Source organism: Physeter macrocephalus, chromosome 15 (assembly GCF_002837175.3).
Source record: "Physeter macrocephalus isolate SW-GA chromosome 15, ASM283717v5, whole genome shotgun sequence".
In the NCBI taxonomy this organism is placed as follows: Eukaryota; Metazoa; Chordata; class Mammalia; order Artiodactyla; family Physeteridae; genus Physeter; species Physeter macrocephalus.
Window position 1 is genome coordinate 66,298,312 of NC_041228.1, and position 22,176 is coordinate 66,320,487.

The 22,176-nt window shown below is 41.2% G+C and overlaps 1 protein-coding gene across 5 annotated transcripts in view; it reads right to left on the reverse strand.

Annotated features, from left to right (window-relative positions):
- LOC102978220 (extracellular sulfatase Sulf-1) overlaps positions 1-22,176 on the reverse strand; it is a 161,794-nt gene that overhangs the window by 123,996 nt on the left and 15,622 nt on the right. For 4 of the 5 annotated variants that reach the window (XM_055091091.1, XM_055091088.1, XM_055091090.1 and 1 more), the window contains exons 1-2: positions 14,982-15,226; positions 4,474-4,568 (exon numbers count right to left, since the gene is read on the reverse strand). The gene's annotated coding sequence lies outside the window, so the exon portion shown is untranslated. Of the gene's footprint in view, positions 1-4,473; positions 4,569-14,981; positions 15,227-22,176 lie in introns of those variants that run through there. The other variant, XM_055091089.1, reaches the window with a different exon arrangement.

Sequence of the window (22,176 nt, forward strand, 5' to 3'; positions counted from 1 at the left end):
CAAACCCGCGTCCCCTGCATCGGCAGGCGGACTCTCAACCACTGCGCCACCAGGGAAGCCCTCAGGACACTAATTGAGAGAAGGAATCTAAAATTGAATGTATCTGCCACCAGTGGCACTAGGCACTTGAGATCGACACAGATCAAATGCTTCCTCTGTAAGCAGAATTAATCAGTCCTATAAATGTCTTAACGTGGTACAAGGCAGTATTTCTTTTCAGGAAGTGCCAACTTTCTACTGAGAAATAGATTCTGTCTTAACTTCAGAACACCCTTCAAAATTACCCTACCAAAGAGGCACCAATTTAAGATATCTGGCCTGACACCAAGTTGCGTACTTACACTCTGCTTCTTAAAATTCACTGTGTTGTAAGAATCCGAACACTCTGTCCTAAACTGTGGCTCAGTGATCTTAAAAAATGTTGTGAACCGAGTGTGGGCCATTTTTCAGCATTTCAGGATGAAATGATTTTGCCCTTCTTATCTGTCTTCAAGATGTCTTGGGGGATATCTTAATGTGAGCAGGGTCCTTAGACCCCTCCTAAGAAGCATGACCACCAAGTAATCTCTTGTAACACACGGGTCTGGGCAGAGAACAAGACCATTGTGTGTGCCCTGATTTCATTTCAGTGAATGTCCCAGTAAAGAATGACATCAACCCCATTCTTTTTCTTGATCTCCACTTGTGACTGTCCCCCCGCACTCATCATAATTAAACTGCTTCTCCCCTCCCATTCCCTATTCCTCATCCCCAAGGGCATTGCTGTTTTCTTCTGAACTTCCTGCCTGAATGTTTCATTAGGGCAAGAGCAAATGCTTTTCCTCTGGTCCGTCAACACTGCTGGAGTTTGCTTCTTGGCTACATGAGACAAAGCATTGTTCTGATGGCAGCCAGAGCAGACTGAGAGGGTCATCTGCTGGGACGGGTCTCAGTCAGCTGGGAATGGAGAGCAGCCAGTTGAAGACGGCCCGCCTGACAGGCACAATGTTTCTCATCCCACTGGAGTTGGGTTTTCTTTAAACACAAACTCATTGGCTTGGAGGATGTATTGTCTAAACAGATCCATTTAACCATGTACATACCATGTGTGCACATTTGTATGCTTGTATGAACCAACACTTGCTTCATCACTTAGATTCATACTGCAAGACTCACACGTGAAAGTATTTCATTTCAGACGGATGGAAAGATGACGTAGGAGAAGACCCTAGTTTAAAAACCAGCATGAGAATGCAACCAAATCGAATTGCTGTGTGAAGGAAGGCACTGACTGTGGTGTTTTGAGTATTTGCTTTTATAAGGAAAAAGCAAAATCAACTTATATCCCACATCCATGTAATGGAAGATGCTACACGAATTTAAACTATGAACGATGAAGACAGAAACTGGAAACTGTTTTGATAGAAAGGTAGGTGAAAAAACATCCAAATAAAATTGTCTGTTCTCCAAGGTTCCAAATATGTAAACTATTAGGTAGTACCATATAAAATTACTGCCTTCGTAGGTCAAAAATAGTCAAATAGGAGTAATTTTCTAAGATTCCACCTAGCAAATTTTCATATAGAAAAGATGTATGGGCTTGGGTTAAGGGTGTGTGTTTTTTTAACTTTAAAAGAAGTTCCTATTAGGTAGCGATTATATTGTTTTCACAACAAATACACGATTTTAACAGACATTGGGATTCTGTGTAATAAATTGCCTTCTTTGATGAGAAATGTTAAGAGTGGTCACAAGAGTCTGCTTCTTAGCACACCCCAATTCAGCTCTTTATACTCTGCACTAAGTTTTACATGTCCTTGGATACCAAGACGAGGATAATGTTAGTGGTTTTTAGGGTCCACATCTGAAATTGATTCTTTGAAAAGACGTTGCTTACTATTACAGTCTGTGGAAAATTTAAAAAAAATATTTAAATTCAAATTAAGGTATTGAGTATAACTTAAATAATTAAAGTAATAAAAATAAAGTCCCAGGGAGGCACAGTTAAGGCATGCTTATAACATTTTCCATCTCCAAAAAGCATCAACAGGGCTAGGAAAGGTCTTAATTGCCTTACAAACAACATAGTCGCTGTTCTAAGTTATCCCATCTGTGTGCACCAAACCTTGTCTGACAGTGCGGTTTTTGAGTCCAGAGCTACAATAGCGGCCATTCAGATTTTGGCAGGTGTATTTCAAGCTGAAAAACAAGCTCCACAAAACATAACGGTCTGTTCCACAGGTGTGAACGTTTTTGACAAGAGCTCTCAAAATCTCCCCCAAGCTGTGAAGTTTAATTGTCCTTTTGGTGTCATTATACATGAATACAACCTATCTCTCCTTGGAACAAGAGAGAATCTTCTGGCAATCGAACAGCCAGGAGATGCTTGGGCAGCTTCTGAGATTTGCATATAACATCTCCTGGTTCTGTTTCTTGCGTTATGTATTTTGGAGGTGATGCCAAGTTCACTGAACTGCAGGTAAGCAGTTCTTAAAGCTGGAAAAATGAACGGACTTTATACCCCAATGACACGAGCAGAGAAGCAATCAAAAATGCACAGGGCAGCATTCTGAAACCCTAAGACTCATTAAAATGGTCCTATTTTCTAAACCTGCCTATCTGAGCACACACAGAAAAGACCCATTTCTTTCTACAAAATTTGCCAGCTGGGAGGACTGTGGCTATGTGAATACAGCTGTCGTGGTGGGAAGGGGCTCAGCCAGCCATCTAGTCCAGCTCAAATGATGGATGAGGAAGGGCAGAGATCTCTGAAACTGGCAGCTGGGCAGACATTGAATTTTCCAGTCCAAAGACAAAAAAAGCAGATCGGAGCCAGCTCTAACAGGGGTTCCGCAGATTTTTAGGAAATAAGTGTCATGTATGTTAAATTTGAGCAAGTGATTCTGATTTCATCCGGTATTAGAGTAAACGCATTTCTATTTTCTCATAATAAGGATAGGCTGAGAATCGAAAGGATATAATATTGATACTTAAAGTGGTGAAATGACTCATTAGAGGGAGAAAAGTGTGACATGAAAGATTAGTAACCAGATAATAAACAACATGGCATCCCAGAAAAGTGGCCTCTTCATAGCACAAGAGAAACTAAGAGAGATGCTTTAAGAAATCAGGTCTTCAGTGACCTCTTGGGAAGATATAGGGTGTCCTCCAGTATTAAGGGTTTCCAGCCTCTTCTATAGTTAATTTTGAATGACATGATACCCAAGGACAACCTGTTTCTTTCTTACAGAAAACTTGATGCACTGGACTAGAGGTTCGTAAGGAAAAGGTTTGCCAAACTGACTCAGGACGGTGAAGCAGTCTTAAGAAGTCACAGTTCTACTGTTTATTGAACTTACTCCTAAGTAGATATCTTTTTCAGTTTGTTTTGGAATATTTTTCTCTCCCGTTTGGAGTTTCGAAGTAAGGAGACCTAAACTTCAACTTGTCTTCTCTTACTGTTGATTTAGCTTGGGAATAACCAGCATCCAATACCTTACTAGTGAGATCCCAGACCACCTGCCAACAAAGCTCTGAGAATTAGAGAAAAACTGCCAGAGCTCATGATTTTATGTCAAGGAATGAACCCCAAGCTCCCAGACGTTTCCAGCCATTTCCCTTCTTCACTTGCCATTTGTAGTGTGAGGACAAAATGTTTAATTCCATAAGTATTAGAAAGAGAAGCTGGAGAAATCCACCCTCAAAAGACAAACCTGAAATTCAGGTCAGACTTGAAGATTTTGTTTTGTTTTGTTCTGTTTGTGTGAGGTTCATGAGCTTTTTGGTGATTAAAGGACTTATTCCAAGTCAGCCTGAGCTAACACAAGACTTAGAATGAAAATCAAGCAAAGGGCAACGATTTTGAAGGGCTGCAAAAACCAAGAGGAACTCAACAGTTTCCACGGTGTTAGTTTTCAAGGAGGGTGGAAACAACTTTCAAAGTTGACATCTGAGCGAAGACTCATGGTGTGGGGTATAAACTCGTATGAACCAACACCCCTAGGGATGTTTTTGCAGCCAAGGTTGTGTTGCTGAGATGGGTCTCCGTGGCCTGCCCTGGGTCCCACGACACTCTCGGCACCAGTGTATGTGGCCAAAGCAAGAAACTGTGAGGTCAAGCTGTGAACAAGACAGGTGACATCTGTAGTTTTCATGCCTGAAACTTTGGATGACTGCACATAGCTGGCCTACCATTAACAACCCCTCTAATTCCCCTGAGCTTCCTGAGTATCTCATGACATGTTAATAAAGTTACATGATTCTTCAGATGCTTCTTTTGCCATTCCTGGAGACGAATTTCAAGAAATGGCTCTGCCTTTCAGCTCTCTGAGCCAAGAAGGAGGAGAACGCTACAGGAAGGGGCGAGGCTAGTGACTCCTGAGTTTCTGATAATTCCCCACCTGTGACACATTCCCCTCGTCAAGTGACAGGGAGTACCCGGGTTTAATTAGTGCCTTGGTTTAATTAATCGAGATCAATATTTGATATGAGTACCTTTGAAGATTTTCTGCAATTATTCTGTCTTGGAGAATCTGCATGTCATTTGCCAAATTCACCTTCCTCAGATGATGGGGGTTGGCTGTCAGCACCTATGATGGAAGAAAGCAAAAGTGCCATCAGTTGCATTTCATCAGTGATTTATCTTTCAGATGTTGCCCTTTCACACCTTCAAAGGAGGACATCATTAGGAATACCATTCTTCAAATTTCATCCAGACTGAGTTTCTCTCATGTTTTAAGGTTTTTTTTTTTTTATGTGGACCATTATTAAAGTCTTTATTGAATCTGTTACAATATTGCTTCTGTTTTATGTTTTGGTTTTTTGGCCGTGAAGCATGTGGGATCTTAGCTCCCTGACCAGGGATCGAACCTGCACCCCCTGCATTGGAAGGCGAAGTGTTAACCCCTGCACCGCCAGGGAAGTCCCAGGGCTGAGGGTGATTCTTAAAATCACTCCAAGGGACTTTGAAGTACTGTGGGTCATTCAATCCTTTTATAGAAGCTTCCATTTGACTTTCTCTTCATCAAGGGAGAGACTTTCCATTAGATTCATTTCATATTATTCTCTAACTGGATTTTGTAAAGCCAATAAAGAAGAGTTTCTTTTTAAAGGTTTACAAAATGTTCCAAGTTTAAAAGTTGAATGACGTCTAATTTCAGGTTCTAAAACCTATTTTAAAGGAAAACATGCAGAATCATGAAATCTTCTAAAGTGACTGCAAGCTACTATTTGATAAGTAGCAAAGTAAGCATTTTCAAGTGGTTAAATGTTTCTATTCTGCAGTTATGACAGTTGAAATATGTAAGTGACTAAAATCAACTTCGATACTTTGAATAAGAGGAAACACCCATTTTAATGCATTAAGTATTTGATGAAGCAATCTTGCTGACATGAAGAGCACATTTAACATATGCATGCTATATATAAATGCAGAAATGATATATAAATTAGAAGAGGAAAGACATAGAGTAGCTATATCTTATAAGGATATACAAGCTATACGACATAAGCTAGAAGAATAGGAAAACAACACAATTTCACAACCCCAAATTTCCTTTACATTTAAAAAATATTTCTCTTGCCTGTGTAATACTAAGACATTTCATGAGGAGCCCTCTTACCTCTTCACTAGTGAATATTCTCAGAGGCAATGGGTGTAGATTATTTCAATACAATAGACCTGGAATCTCTTCTTGTTCTGAATTGGCCCTGGTGATTCAGGTTAAATGTGGACAGTCCCAGGTCCCCTGCTCTGTTCTGGAAGCTTCACTCTTAGGGAGACTGTTGTGGTAGACCCTCCCTGCGGCTGGCCGCCTGCTGCAGGACTCTTCCTCCCATGCCACCCTTACCCTTATCACGTCTCTTTCTGTTCCCGGAAGATCAACTCTTCCGCCCATTTCCGCCACGCCCTGTCATCTGACACACCCAACCCAGTCAGCTTTTGACCACGCCCCTGTGCTGCTCATCCTGGAAGTTGGTGAGTTCTAGAAGAACTTTTCTATTCTCTGATAACATTATAAATTATTATGACCATCATGCAGATCTCCACTTTTTATATATGTTCCAGGAAGACATATAAATGTTTATGTTTATAATTATGCACGGCACCCTGTGATCTTCCAAAGTAAAAGTTTACATTTGAATGTGAGGCTACAAGTATCTGGCTGTGGTCATGCTGGATTATAGCCTATCTTCAAACAACAGCATCCTTTCTCTGTTATTCGGAATCTACTACTGGGAGCAGCAGGAATTCCAGGTTACAGAATCCATTGGCTATTTTATTTTTAACATCTTTATTGGAGTATAATTGCTTTACAATGGTGTGTTAGTTTCTGCTTTATAACAAAGTGAATCAGCTATACATATACATAATCTGAGAGTGAAATTAAGAAAACACTCCCATTTACCATTGCAACAAAAAGAATAAAATATCTAGGAATAAACCTATCTAAGGAGACAAAAGACCTGTATGCAGAAAATTATAAGACACTGATGAAAGAAATTAAAGATGATACAAATAGGTGGAGAGATATACCATGTTCTTGGATTGGAAGAATCAACATTGTGAAAATGACTCTACTACCCAAAGCAATCTACAGATTCAATGCAATCCCTATCAAATGACCACTGGCATTTTTTTCAGAACTAGAACCAAAAATTTCACAATTTGTATGGAAACACAAAAGACCCCGAATAGCCAAAGCAATCTTGAGAACGAAAAATGGAGCTGGAGGAATCAGGCTCCCTGACCTCAGACTATACTACAAGGCTACGGGAATCATGACAGTATGGTACTGGCACAAAAACAGAAATATAGATCAATGGAACAGGATAGAAAGCCCAGAGATAAACCCACACACATATGGTCACCTTTTCTTTGATAAAGGAGGGAAGGATATACAGTGGAGAAAAGACAGCCTCTTCAATAAGTGGTCCTGGAAAACTGGACAGGTACATGTAAAAGTATGAAATTAGAACACTCCCTAACACCACACACAAGAATAAACTCAAAATGGGTTAAAGACCTACATGTAAGGCCAGACACTATCAAACTCTTCGAGGAAAACATAGGCAGAACACTCTATGACATAAATCACAGCAAGATCCTTTTTGACCCACCTCCTAGAGAAATGGAAATAAAAACAAAAATAAATAAGTGGGACCTAATGAAACTTAAAAGCTTTTGCACAACAAAGGAAACCATAGACAAGACCAAAAGACAACCCTCAGAATGGGAGAAAATATTTGCAAATGAAGCAACTGACAAAGGATTAATCTCCAAGATTTACAAGCAGCTCATGCAGCCATTGGCTATTTTGACCTTGACCGAGTTACTTCATTTCTCTATGCCTCAGTATCCTCCTCTGAAAAATGAGGATTAAAAATCGTTATCTATTCCACAGGGTTGACGTGAGGATTACATGCAAACATCCACGTAAGAAATTTAGAATAAGTGTCCAAGAAACACGGGTGATCATTATTACTGGCACTGAATTTTTTTTTAAGCCAGTAATAAAGATACAACTTCCCTTGCAGTAGTAATTTGCAATCAAAAGACATTTTCATGGAATGAGACCAGGGTTTTCATCCATTTTATAAATGGAGACTTTGCTTTGTCATCATTAAAATGATAATGTGCAGGAGAATAGCGTAATAATTTAGAGCTATAGGCTGTTAAAGAAAGAACAGAGGCAGGTATTTATACCTGCTTGATCAGTGTACGCTTGTGAGAGTCAAATACTCCTGCTGTGCTGAATGAAGTTTTATTTGCCAAGAGAGAGTAAGGCGATAGGATGACTGAACCACCACGGTTTTTAGTTCCATAATCTCGACACCAGCAGATGGATTGCCTGGATCTTTCTGCCTTTATATGTGCCAACTTGTAATAATTCACTATAAATAGTCAGAGTATGAAATGTGCAATGGAAGATTTTAATTAAAATATTTATCTCTCTTTTTTTTTTTACAATTTCATTAGTGAACACTGGTTAAAACAAATTTATTCTTTAGTTTCAGCAAAACAGCATCATTTGGCAAATAAAACCAATATTACTAATTTTAACCAATTAATTTGATTCCAACCAACAGAATATTATTGGTTTATGGTTTTGTTTATATTTAATTAGCAATCTGCTTTGGATTTTCAATGATGTAAGTGTAAGTATATTATTGTGGATTTATAGTTATATAAATATAATTAAAGTAATTTATACCTAATTTTGGCGGGGGGTGCTTATTTCAGTAATGGTTTAGTAGATAATGATGGAAATCAGTACCGGGGCTCAAGTCCATTGCTCAGGTTGACAAGTGCTGCTGGAGAGCACCCATCAGCCTGGCTTCCTTGGGGTCCGAGCCACGAGACCCTCTCCATGCTTTCATTTCTGCTAGAAGAGTTTACCTTTATTCCCTCCACATAAGAAAATTCTAAGCACCCCTGTGGGGATCAGCTGACCACCTCAATTTTCATTTCTCTCTCTCTCCAGAACACTTACAACACTTAAAGTCTGTGCTAGACGATGTAGCGTCTAGTGAGAGGGTCTCCGCTGCTGCCTAGACGGGGGAAGGTCTCGTCTCTCTGGTCAGGTTTTCAGATTCCGAAGTGTGAGACTTGTACTTGGGGCTCTGTCTACATTTTGTGCTCTAATCACAATGTGGCCCCAGAACACCTTGCACTGGTTGAGCATCGCAGTGTAGTCAGGATCTGAGTCACTCATTGACACTTGGGTTTGTCTGGGAGTTTATTCAAGTTTTGGTCAAGCGTATCTAATCTGAGACCCTGAACGACTCCTGAAGCGCGGAATAAACGAGCGGCCCGCAGCCCTAAAGCTGGGCCACACAAACTTGAACGGAACAGGAAACCACTGGCCCAGCTTTGGGTCATTTTGCCCTTCCTTTTTCAGTCAGACCTATCATATTTTCTGCAAGCAATGACTCGGCCTAAGACTCAGATGTATATGTGTGTGTGTGTCTGGAGTGAACTCACGTGAGTCTCAATTTCTCTGCTCGTAAAATAAAAGGTAAGCTTGGAAGACCTCCAAAATCACTTCCTGCTCTAAAATTCTATAAAATGTTGGCACACGTGCCCATTAATTTGACATTAACATCCACAAATAAGTGTGGGCGTGCGCCAGAACTTCACCTGCTGATAATAGGCCGGGAAGTTAAGTTGGATGGTTTAAGAGCTGCACTTTTAAAAGTTTGGTTTGGCTTCTCTCTCTGTATTAGTGTGTTATTGCTCTTAGCACTTAGGAATCCATGCTGGAAAGCAAGTAGATGATTGAACTGAGCTCTCCTGGCTTTCTCAGTTGTTCAAAAACTGAGCTGCATTTCCTGGCTCTCAAACTTTGTGAACTCATCAGATTTTGCTGCAGAGAAATGTCATTAAAATAACAGTCCCCGGTGGAAAACACTAGCGCCATTCATCGTTCGTGAAATGCTGAAACAGTAACCGATATTTTAAAACTGTGGATTGGAGGCATTTCTTTATACTGTACACATACATGCGTTTAGATAGATGTGTAAAAGAAATGTTTGTTTGTTTGTTTTTTTCTTAAGCAGTTGTCCTTTAATTGTCTCCTAAAAGTGGCTTTAGTCCTGTTGCAGAAATGCATTCTGTCTCTGCTCCCTTTACCTTGGAAAGCAATAACCGGTTCCAAACTGCTTTCCCTAAGGAGTTGCCGGAAGGTCCAAAATGTCCTCATTAGAAAGCTTACACCGAGCCACACAAATCTTGCCATTGTGGATGGTGCACGCATGTGGGACTATTACTTCATGCACAGTGATATGAGACCAGAAAACATATGAACAGGAAGCCAAACCCGAGAAAGTTGGGGAGCTTCCAGCTTTCCATAGAGCACAGAAATGAAGCAAAATTCAGCAATATTCTGGACTCAGGTGTCTAGGGGACAGAAAAGCTGCACCCAGCTCTCTTCAAACGCTGCATAGGAGAGTACAGTGGCTCAGGCAGCACCCAGCCTGGACTCAGTCATTATGCCAGCAAACCCAAAAAGATTGTGAAGCTGTAGCCCTTGCTTAGGATGCCAAGACTTTAAATGGCTTGAGTAACCTAAAAGTAGAATGGCCAGCACCATATATGGAATTTCAGTATATTCCTCATCCTTTCAATCATGCTAATGGGAATTCCCTCCAATATATCTTACTCCTTCTTTAAAGAATAAACTTTCCCATGATACAAGCTCATCCGATTCTAAAGTATACATTTGGTGATTATTTTGTATAACTGAGATAGTAAGAGTTCTTTTCTGGGTCTCTTCTTTCTTTCTTTTTTTTTTTTTTTTTTTATTGTGGAAGCATTTTTAGCAAAAATAGAAACCTCTTCATCATCTCAAAAACCAAAGATAATCTCTGAAGTTTGGGGAATTTGAAGTGAGCTATCAGAAGCCGGATGGAATTCAGATTACAATCAAATACTATCTTTCTGATGAGTGATAAAACTCTTTATATTTAGAGGTGACAAGAGTTTCTTAAATCTGCTTTTAAATGTGTTGATACAGTTTACCTACCAGGAGGAAATATTATACGACTTTGTGAGACCAGCCATGAAGGCTGGGGCTCAGCCTCTTTCGTAATAAATGGTATTTGCTCTGAAGTGTTCAGGTGGGGTTGAGAGCTCTGAAATCCAGGAAATCTGATAGAGGCTTTGCCATAGGAGATGTGAAAGGGTATAAGAAAACTAAGGTTATCAAGTAATCAGACCTCAGCTTCCTGTCTGCTAATTAGATTGTTTTCTATTCATTCTAAATGTTAAAATTCTTCCCGTTGGTATCTTTAAAAAACTCACAAACGTGACATACCTCTCCTTTCCAGTTACCCACCATTCAAGTCAATGGGAAGAATTTCCTGCTCAGCCTGAAGAAGAAGGAAATGTTTGTGGGGTACATCATGCCCAGGTAAGAAATCATCTCCTTTGCTTTAGTCTTAGAAGTTTCCTCTTTTACTCTAGTCTCTGAGTGGGCCCCCAATTCAAGGAAAGTGAAAAAACCCTGCTAAAGAAAGAGCTGCTTCTTGATGAATAAGTATAAATTCTTCATGAGTATGTGTTCTTTATGAATAAGTATTCTACTTGCCCACGGATCTTTTTCCCAGTCTCCGCTCATTTCTGAAGGCTCAGAGGATGTACACATTTCTCTTTGTGAGGGTATACAAAGTTATTGGCAAGACTGCTCTGGACATGGCCTTCCTGTTGAAAAGTGAATGGGAAACAATCCACTCAACAGCAGGGATACGAGGTGAAAGCTCAGAGCCCCATGAGCCCAGAGACTGACATTTCTTGGGGGAACTGAGCATGATGGGGAGAGCCCGGTTTTTATGTTTCTTCTCCAAACTTCTAAGATAAATCTGGCAATTTTATACTTTTTACAAACCACTTTTTACATATAAGCAATATCACTTGTATCATTTTTTTAGATTCCACATATAAGCGAAATCATGTGGAATCTAAAAACAGCGATACAAATGAAATTATTTACAAAACAGAAACAGACTCACAGACATAGAAAACAAATTTATGGTTACCAAAGGGGAAAGGGGCGCAGGAGGGACAAATTAGGAGTTTGGGATCAGCTGACCTCACCTGATCACACTACTATACATAAAATAGGTAACCAGCAGGGACCTACTAGCACAGGGAACTATACTCAGCACCTTGTAATAACCTATAATGGAAAAGAATCTGAAATGGAATATATATATATATATATATATATATATGAATCACTTTGCTGTACACCTGAAACTAACACAACATCGTAAAACAAGCAAACAAACAAACAAAAGCAATACCACCTATGTAAAAAAAAGATGAAACAAAAACCAACTTTTATTTTTTGTATATTTTGGCTGCGCCATGCGGCACGTGGGATCTTAGTTCCCCAACCAGGGATCGGAACCCACGCCCCCTGCATTGGAAGCCCAGAGTCTTAACCACTGGACTGCCAGGGAAGTCCCCAAAACCGACTTTTTATTTTACTTAATGTTGTAGTTTAACCTCTCAAGCCAACATTACCCCAACTAACTCAATTTCTTGCTATGAACTTGTACCTCTTCTTGTTTTATGGTATTCTATTAGAGCTACCCAGTTGACCAAGCTTAAAACTAATATTATAGACATTTCCTTTGTCTTCATTCCTTCATGCAGTCCTCAAGTTGAGAATGTTCCACCTTCTAAATATCTCTGGAATCTGTGCCCTGTTGTCCACCTACACTGCTCAGACCCTCAGCACTTCTCACTTGTTTACGACAGTAGTCTTTTAATCGGTCTCCTAGTTTATAGCATTATCACCCCCTAGGCCTTTGCCTAACCTACATTCCACACTGGAGAGTAGATGATCTATGTAAAATCTTCCTAAAACATAAATCACATCTAGTCTCCACCTTCTCAACCCCAAGCAAAGTCCTTCCTTGTCTCTCCATTGGCTCAAGAGTAATCTTGAAAGTGCCAGATCTGGGGAGGTAAGGAGCTTGTGCTGCAACGCTTCCATCATTGAGATGGGTTTGCTACAAACAAAATAAACCAAATAAACAAAACAGTCTATTGAACCAAATAATGTCTTAGTGATGTAGGTGACATATTTCAGCCCAAGCTTTTTATATGGATGTGAACCTATAAAACAAACTTTTTTTGGATCGTGAGCTGGTCCAAAAAGACCCATGAGCATGAGTTTGAGTTTTACTAGAGTAATGGGTCCAAACATCTCAGCATGAAGTGCCACAATACCCATGATCGGACCCCTGACGCAATCTCCAGATTGCCTGCATTCAACATTCCAGCACCAACTGAAACCAGTTCCCCGTCCCCTGCCTCTCTCCCATAGTCTGCTCTCCAATGCTCTTCCCTTCTGAAATGTCCTTCCACACCTCCTGCTGTTCCTTTAAAAGTCACACCAATCAACATCATCTTTGTAAAAGTTCCTTGGACTTTCACTGGGGAAAATTACTGGGGCCTCAATTCTGTCACTTAATCACAACACACTTCTGTTTTTTGCAGGTGTTATACTGTTAAGAAAATTAACCTGTTGTTTTGGTCTGTTTCCTTGGATTAGGAACTCTTCCAGGGCAGGATATTAACCTTCTCCATTTTGGTATCACTAGTGTTCAGCACAGCATGCAATACACAGTAAATGCTCAAAAAACCAAGGCACTGAATCAAAGATGAAAAAAGAGAGTAAATGGAAAAGCCGTAAAATGGAATGAAACTGCTATTTTCAGACACTGTGCTAGATACTTTACATATATTATTTCCTTTTAGTCCTTTCAACAATCCTCTCCTTGGGGTAAGTAGTATTGGTCTCCTTTTATAGAGGTGAAACCTGAGGTTGAAAATCTGAAAGATCTTGCTGCTGGTCACATAACCATGTGATGGCAAAACCAAGCCTCCAATCCAGATTCCATCATAGTTTGTGTTCTTTCTGCCATGACTGAGTATGCTTTTGAGGCTAACGTTGAGATTATGTGGCTGATCTTTGTAACAAAATTAGCTAGAGTATAGAATTTTAGTATTGACAGCTCACTTTTAAATTTAGGGGGAAAACCAAGTAGAATCCAGTCTTATTTTCAACTTTAATTATGCCTTAGAATTTCTCTTGGAAGCCACGGTGAATTTTAAGTGGAAATGTCATTTAAAGGGAATCTTAAAAATAGACCTACTTTTATAATGTTTCCCATGTTTGTTGAATAAATAATAAATAGCTCTATGGCATTCTGAAATTTGATATGAAATCTTTCCACTTGGTCTATTTTGGGTATTACACTATCATGTAAGATACTGAACACTGGAGAGTTACAACAAATATAAGTCCAGGATGATTAAATATATATATGTATATTTAATTAAACATATACATACATTTGGGTATCCTGAACTCTTTTATACACTCCACACACACACACACACACACACACACACACACACACAGGTATACACACATTATGTGTGGTTTTCATAGATGTCCATCTAAAGGCAATCAAACAGTGGATTCATCATAGCTCTTAACGGCACTACAAGTGAGAGGCCTTGCTTTTCTACATTACTGTCAATTTATATTTCTCAGTTTTCCTCCCTGAAACAAAGACTAATTTTCTATATCTCACAGTACACCAACTTATAATCATGGCTTTATAAACGCAAATTGAACAACTACCCAAAATAGAACTGTATTTTCTTGGCTTATTCATTTAGCGAATCATACTTTCTAAATGTTCAGAAATTGTACCTCTCTTAGTGTTATCCTAGAGTTTTTAAATTCATCTTTTGTTGAAAGACCATTTCTCAAAGGCATGAGCATCACCCCTGAGAAAAATACTCTTAATTCAGCATCTCTTACAGACACATAGTTCAATAACAGAGCTTTGGGTTTTGCCAGTGCTTAAGAAGTTCGTGCCCATGTTCCTTTAATATTTAGACCCTTCAGCCATGCAGTGAAAAACTTAGTTAAGAATTCACATGTCCACTCTAGTTACAGTGTTTTGCAGGGTTTACACAAGCCGGTGCAAGTTTCAAGCCTACGCCAAAAAATGGGATTTATTTCATAGTGTGAAAAGAAAAGTCCAGCAACTACATTTGCCTGAAATTGTGAGCACTGAAAGCAGAGAAATTGAAGCTGGAAGTTGCTGCATCCTTTTCTGGATGCCTGACAAGCCAGGTGAATAACCAAGGCTCCTTTGTAGGGCAAGATGTGTGTTGTGAGTGAAGAACAGTCAGCTACCACCAGGACCAGGGCACGGGGAAAGGAGCAATTTCAGCACTTCCTCTTGGTGTTATTTTGTCAATAAGTGAATTATCAACAGAAACCTCTTTCCCCTCCTATTACTTTTAGGAGGGGCCCAATCTGGGTGGACTTTAGCCAGAAACACACTTCCCATCATGGCAGCGTCTGGGTGCGGGAACCCATTCTCGCGAATAAAAAATACCATGAAATGGACAAGAGCAGTAAGAAAACTTTGTTTCCCTCCTTTTGAAAGAAAAAGCAGAGCATCATACTTACAAAAGTCGCCTTCAAAATCTTCCCTGGAGAGCAAGCTCTGGGAACTGAGAGCTTGCGGAGGAGCAGAGATAAGGTGGGAGCGGGGCTTCCTTCCTCCTCCTGGGGGCGAGAGTCATTGTTCCTTATCTCCCTGACCTCCGGGCGCAAGGGGCCGGGAAGGCCCGGCTTCTGACCTCCTCTACCCTCCCTCCTGGTCTCGGCGCCTCGGGTCGGGGTTTCCTATTAGCCGCTCCAGCCGCCCAGCCTGACACGGGCCCGGGGATGCAATAAGGCCAGTCTGCGAAGTGCTTGCGAGATGCAGAGGGTTATATAAGCCCGCGTATTATTATCATCACACCCCCCCATAGAACCAAGGCTGCCAGACAAACAAAAGGCAGTTCCAAGAAGGGGAGGAGCAGAGGCAGAAGTTACACTGGGGGTGAATTTCGGGACACTGCTGAACTGGCTGGAAAAAAAAGGCAACTCCATATGTGCATGCAAACCTCGGCAAACAAACTGAGCTGCAGCTGGCTGGCCGGCCACGCGGGGAGGCTCCTCGGAGGGAGGGGGAGTGGGGGGGGGAGGGGGGGAGGCAGGGCTTCCAGGCTGCGGTCCCGGCTCCCCCTTCCCCGGCACCCGGCACAGTAGCCGCCCGTGGCGGGATGGAGTGGATGAGGAAGATGTGGTATTTGGAGAGGCAGACGTTCCAGAGACCAAGTGCTTAGTAAACACGGATGTTTCTTTGCGGGGAGTTGCCTGGGCCAGGGCCGAACCCTCTATGTGCATCCTCTATTTTCAACCTCCGTGGGCCCCTGCTTTTTTTTTCCTCTGTGGGAGTAAGACACGCAGCCAGACTGTTCTTTAGGCCAGAGCTTGGGTCTGAGGACGTTCTGGTTCACTCTTGAGCCCCCATCCTCCCTGCGAGCCTCCCTCCCCCATCCTGCTACCCCCAGTTTTCTTAGATTATTTTCCTGCCCTGTTCCTGGCCCTGCTGCCCAGCATGTGAGGAACTTCATCCTCCTGGCATTTGTGGCTTCCACGTGTCACCCCACTAATTACCCGCTTCCCATTCTACAGCCCCTCACCTACTCCAGCTCATGAGAATATGAATCATTCTCTAAAGAAGGCCTTTCGGTTCCTTCCCCTACCACCCTTCCTCACATCCTCCCCCTCAGCCTGGAATGTCCTCACTCCCACTTCCTGCAAAGCACAGTTCAATCCCATCTTCCCCACAAGATTTCCCCAGTGTCCCTTCTTTTCTCCCCGTTGACCCCTGCACGTAATTCTTCATGTGCGTCTGGTTTCATAAGTCTGGGGTCTTGTGTGTTTCTCCGGGGAGGCCTAGGACAGGCACTTCATGAGTGTTGACGAAATTCAGCTGACAGCCGACGTGATGTCACCTGGGCCATCAGTCTTAGAGTGGAGGGGCCCCGTGTAACCTCCATGGGCTCAGGTGAAAGCCCATGTTGATGGGCTCTTGAAGCTGTGCAGTGGGCCCAGGAGGGTTTGTGATAGGCTTTACTTTGGGATATTGGAAATTTTCATAAAGTAAAAAAAAAAAAAAAAAAAAAGAAAAGAAAGAAAGAAAGCTTTATCAAAAGTGGAGAGGAATGTCTAAGCTTGAGTCACATTCCTTTAGGACACGTGCTCGTGAGGGTACCAGGAACTCTGGCCTCTACTGAGTTTCTGCCACTGCACATTGGAGACCTCTGAAGTGGAACTTCCTTCCTAGGAGGCCAGAAAAGTTCCCGAAAGGTGAGCTTTTTAGAAATCACAGACTTCTGGGATGTGTTTTATGAGAGAAGTTCTCCACTGTGGAAAGAAGGCAGACTATCACAACAGCAGCTCGACATGAGAACAGTAGCTCTCTGGTGATTGATGATATGGGGTGAAGTACAGAACGTGAGCTGTCAGGTGTTGAGTTTCTGTGGCTGAGCGTTCAAGCGTTCTTCAGGACGTTCCCCTGTTAGTCTCTGGTGAAAGCAGTGTGCTGTCAATGCCATCTGTGGTGGTTGGATGGACCGTGATGTCATTTAAGAGACTTGGGGTGTGTCGACGTGCTCTCCCATGCACACAGAATGTTCAGTGAATAAGAATTTTCCTGCTTCCGCTAATTTGGAACAATAAAAACTGATTCAGGTTCTAAAGAGGAATTTTGGCCTCCAGTTCTTGAGGTTTGGGCTTCAGGAAGGACAGCGGTCTCATTGCAATTCAGTTGTTCACATGTAAGAGCTCTCTTTTTGTCTGCTCAAGTCAGAGCCATAACCATTGTTATTGCTACCATGTGTGAGTCCCGGCTAGGTGTCAGGCACTGGCTAGATGCTTTACATGAATTCTTAACATAGCGATTGTCCTAAAATAGAGCTGTTTAAAAAAAAAAAAAATCTTCATTTTACAGATGGGAAAACTGGTCATACAGCTTAGGAAGTGACAGAACTAGTATTTGAATCTAAGTCTGTCTGTGATTTTTCCATTCTGCTGAAAGCTGGAAGAAACCTTAGAATCTTATCTGCTGGTTTTCAGACTGGGTTCCAAGGAGCACTAGACTTCCAAGGAAGTGCTTCAGGAATTTTGGGTTGGTGGGGGGGGATAGGGAAGGAGCAAATATGAGGAGGAGACCAAGTCAACTGGGCTTGGGTGCCATTCACTGGATTCAAACAAAGAAGCTTCATTTCCGTCTGTTTTATAGAGTGACTTTAGACTTTGTTGAAAACAAGGGTTTTGCTACTAAAAAAAAATTAGTTTGAAACTCTAGAACTAGTTTAAATTCTTCATTAAAAAGGTATACAGCTTGAGGTTCAGAGAGATTAAATGCCTTGCCCAAGATTTTATAACAGGGCCAGCATTAACTTCAGATGTCCAAGCTCTGCCTGGAACCCCAGGTCTCCCTGAGTCCTTTATCTCCCCAGTGGTTAAATTGCAGGGAAAGTGAGAGAAAGTCTGACCTGATTGTGTTTCCTGACAGTATTCTTCTTGAAAACTGAAGGCAGGCATACTCTTGATTTTGGCTCGACAGACCATTTTTCGTCTCTTTGGCTCGGAGTCTAAATTAGTCGACATTCACCTCGTGGCACATGAAGATCAAGTGAGGAGTAAATATGTCATTTGTCTGGATGATTTAGGGCTCTCATCCTCTTTTCATTCAAATCAAAGCAAGTAGCAGAGGATACTTCCGCATGAATCATCTAGCTGATTATATAGCCTTGGTCTGAGAGTAATCTTGCTAGAAAACTGCTTATATAAGCCCCCATGGTTATCAGTCCAATCAAAAGTGACTCTTTTCACAGGAGACACCATAGGTGTGGCGAAGACATTACTCTTAAAGGGGTCAGTATAGCCAAGGGGAAGTGAGTCTCCCGTAAGTCCTCATAGCTTGCATGGCTTGTGAAGTCTAAGATTTCACATGCTCCTTTGACATCTTTGAGCCTCACGGGGCCCCAAAGGGCTGTGAGTTCCCCTACTTTTACCTGCAATGCTCCCACCGAAGTGGGAAAGGCTCCCCCACTGGTTAGGTCCCCGATAGCTGGGCATCATCACACCAGGGTCCTCATCCTGATAGGTTTCACTTCCCTGCCAGCCCACACAGTCATTGCAACAGGCCAATCACATCGTCCCTGGGAACCAGGGTACCACTTACCATCTTGTTAACTACAGAGCCTGCTCCCCACAGCTCCTTCTTTTTTTTAAACTAATTTTTATTGGAGTAGAGTTGCTTTACAATGTTGTGTTAGTGTCTTGCTGTACAGCAAAGTGAATCAGTCATACGTATATACCCCCTCTTTTTTGTATTTCCTTCCCATTTAGGTCACCACAGATCACTGAGTAGAGTTCCCTGTGCTATATAGTAGGTTCTCATTAGTTATCTGTTTTATACATAGTAGTGTGTATATGTCAGTCCCAATCTCCCAGTTCAACCCGCCCCCGCCCTTGGTAACCATAAGTTTGTTCTCTACATCTGTGACTCTATGTCTGTTTTGCAGATAAGTTCATCTCTACCATTTTTCCAGATTCCACATATAGGCGATATTATACGATATTTGTTTTTCTCTTTTAGACTTACTTGACTCTGTATGACAATCTCTAGGTCCATCCACATTTCTGCAAATGGCACAATTTCGTTCCCTTTTATGGCTGAGTCGTATTCCATTGTATCTATGTGCCACATCTGCTTTATCCATTCCTCTGTAGATGGACATTTAAGTTGCTTCCATGTCCTGGCTACTGTAAATAGTGTCCCCCCAGCCCCTTCTTGTTCCCTCTGTTCCTGAATGTGTCTCTGTGTGGCACGAAGTGTCTGCTTCCCCTGGGTCATTAGTGTATGTGACTAGTAAACTGCTCTTGACCCCCTGTGTCCCAAGTCAGATGTCCTGTGTTTGGTCATCCCAGAACTCTAAGGCAGGACTCCCTCCCTCCCCCACGGGGTGAAGAGGAGGCGAACAAAACAGTGACCAGACATTAATGCTAATACGAAATGGAATTTTCAGAGAACTAGTGTCAAATATCACATCCTTTGGAGTTTTGCTAAGCATTAGGCTATTGGCAAATAGAAATGACTTTTAACTGAAATTAGCCGGAACTGACCTAATAAACTGACCTTTATTAATTTCAAGGCCCCTGAGCTTTCCCATCGGCTCTTTTTAATTTTTACCCTTCTCACCTGGAGATTTTTGCGAGCAACAGCATCATTCTCTTTCCTGAGATGGCTTAACTGTAGTCCTGCCCAAAGGCAAAGGAATCAAAAGATGACCCTGCCATGCCTGTCATTTAAATCTTTACTAACAGCATTCTTTCAGAACAGTGTAGCAGAAAGAATTTTTCGCATCTCTACAGACAAGAGATTATAATAAGCAGATTTTTTTTCCATCTGAAACGTCCCAATATTAATGTACAATATTCTCAGCCCTAGAAACGAAGGCTTCGATGTAATTTCTTTCCCTGTTCATGAGATTTACAATAGGAAGGTCGTGTTTGTACTAGATTTTGGCTTGAAATTAATCTCCTTTTCTCCTCAGCATTTCTATAGAATCCATGCACTTCATTATTTAGTCATTTCCAAATATTAAATGCTTGTCATTTTTGAACAATGATCTAATCTTCCCTTTATGGGTGGAGAAACTGAGTTGTAGAACTTGCAAATCATTGCCAGGACACAGATCATTCTAAAGTTTGTGGCTACCCGTGGAAATGCTTTCTTCCACACAGATTACAAAATAAAATTGTAAATTGTCTCATAAGTAGCAAGTATGACATCCTCCAATTATTAGAAAGTATTCATTAAAAGCTCATTTGCATTTTGCCTTATGAGAGAAGCTTTATGGAGTAAATAAATACATTCAAACTCCACCACCAACCTCAACACAGGCTGTGCTAGAATCACTTCCCCTGTCTCTGGACTGTGCCTCATACAGATCAAAATATATTCTTAGTTCAGTTGGACAAGGGTTCATTTGAACCACATCTGGTGCTCATCAAACCTCTATTTTAGGAGTGGGGAATTCTTTTTCAGAGATAGATTATGTCTGGAAGGTCTATGGCAGCAAACAGTCCTCATTAAATTTCACAACATTTTACCAAGATATATACAGTACTCGCTTTTATGTGATTACGGGGCCCAGGCAAAACCCTGCACGGCCACTTCAAAGAATTCCTCACTTGACTAATTCTAAAGAGTAAATTGATTTTCTCATCATTTGTTGTGTTTGACAATAGAAAGGCTGACACAGCAACATTGCTAAAATGACATCTCCTTTCTACTCAAGGGGAAGGAATTCGTGTTAATATTCTTAATGACTGGCATCTTTATGAGAAATGTGAAATCATTTATCCTCAGCAATAACCTGCCGAGGATTAAAAAGTACTTGGTACTTAGAACGGAAGTCATCTGTCAGGAAAAATTATTTAGACGGATGCAAATGAACTGAATAAATTGGCTTCCTAATTATGGTGTGTATATTCAAGTTTGTTAAAATTGGTTTGAGCTGAAGAATTTGGAGAGGATCTTTCAAGAAGTGGTCTGACATTCTGCTGAAGGTAAAGATAACACGTCCGTTTGATAAATTCCTTTCATATTTCCTAAGGATTTCTGGAAATGATTTAAGAAGCAAGGGCATGTACATCAAGAGAAAACGCATTAAGTAAGCGCAGGTATGTCTCGCTAATTTGGAACAACAGTAATAATGCCTCATGGGAAACACCAAACAGCGTGTTCATCGTGATGCCCTAGATTCTAAATAACCATAGTGTTTTCCAGGGGGGTTTGTTTAACCCTCTCAGGGCCGGCTTGGGCATCAACCCAACGGAACAAGTCTAAGCCAGCCCTCAATGAACGACGTAGAGACCAGTCTGTATTCTGCAGGCGTTGTTCCACTCTTAATGGGCGTGGTGTTGCACACCAGTTAGCAAGTTTTTATTGGAATCTCAGTCTTCTCTGCCTCGCTAGCTTGATAGCAAACCTTCATTTAGCTCTTTACCAAAAAGCCTAGTAAATTGTGGGAAGAAGCACTTTACTGGCATTGGCAGTTTAATTAGTCTGGAAAAAAAGGGTGTAAATTGCAGGCAAATGTAAACTCCCTCAGGTAATTAATGATGAGGTTTTACTGTTTAGCATTTATGTAGAACTTTCTTTTGAGAAAAAAAAAAATCGGCATTGATTTCTGAAGACAAACTGACTTGGGTCCAAATCCTAGCTCTACAGGTGTGTATTTTTTTTTTTTTTTTTTAATTTTTAGTCTAGGTCCTTTTCTTCTAACTAGAATGACTAGTACAGGAATAATGAAGTCAGAAAGTGAATAGCAGTGTCTAGCACGTGGTCGGTACTCAGTATCATTCAGTTTCTCCCTCCTTTTCTGGCTCTTTTAGGGTGTTCGTGTCCTAATCACTAGTTCAGTATTATACGCCCTGAGTCAGTAAAAAACATTCCTTTCTTCAGTGAGCACGAACTAAGCGGTGACCCTGGCAACAGCTGCTTAGGTTTCTGTATTTAAATATAAATATTAAATGATATAAAGAGATAACAGTAAGGGTCTCTTTAAAAAGACAATGATTGATAATTATTAATAATAACCTGAATGGTATTGTTGTGCCTTCAGCCCTGGAGACAAACAGTTATTCAGGGCATCAGGTCAACTCAAGCTGTTAGGGTTGGTGTCAGAAATCCAAAGAAAGCTTTTGCTAGAAAACAGTGGATTAGAGAGACATAGAAAAAAAATGAACCGAG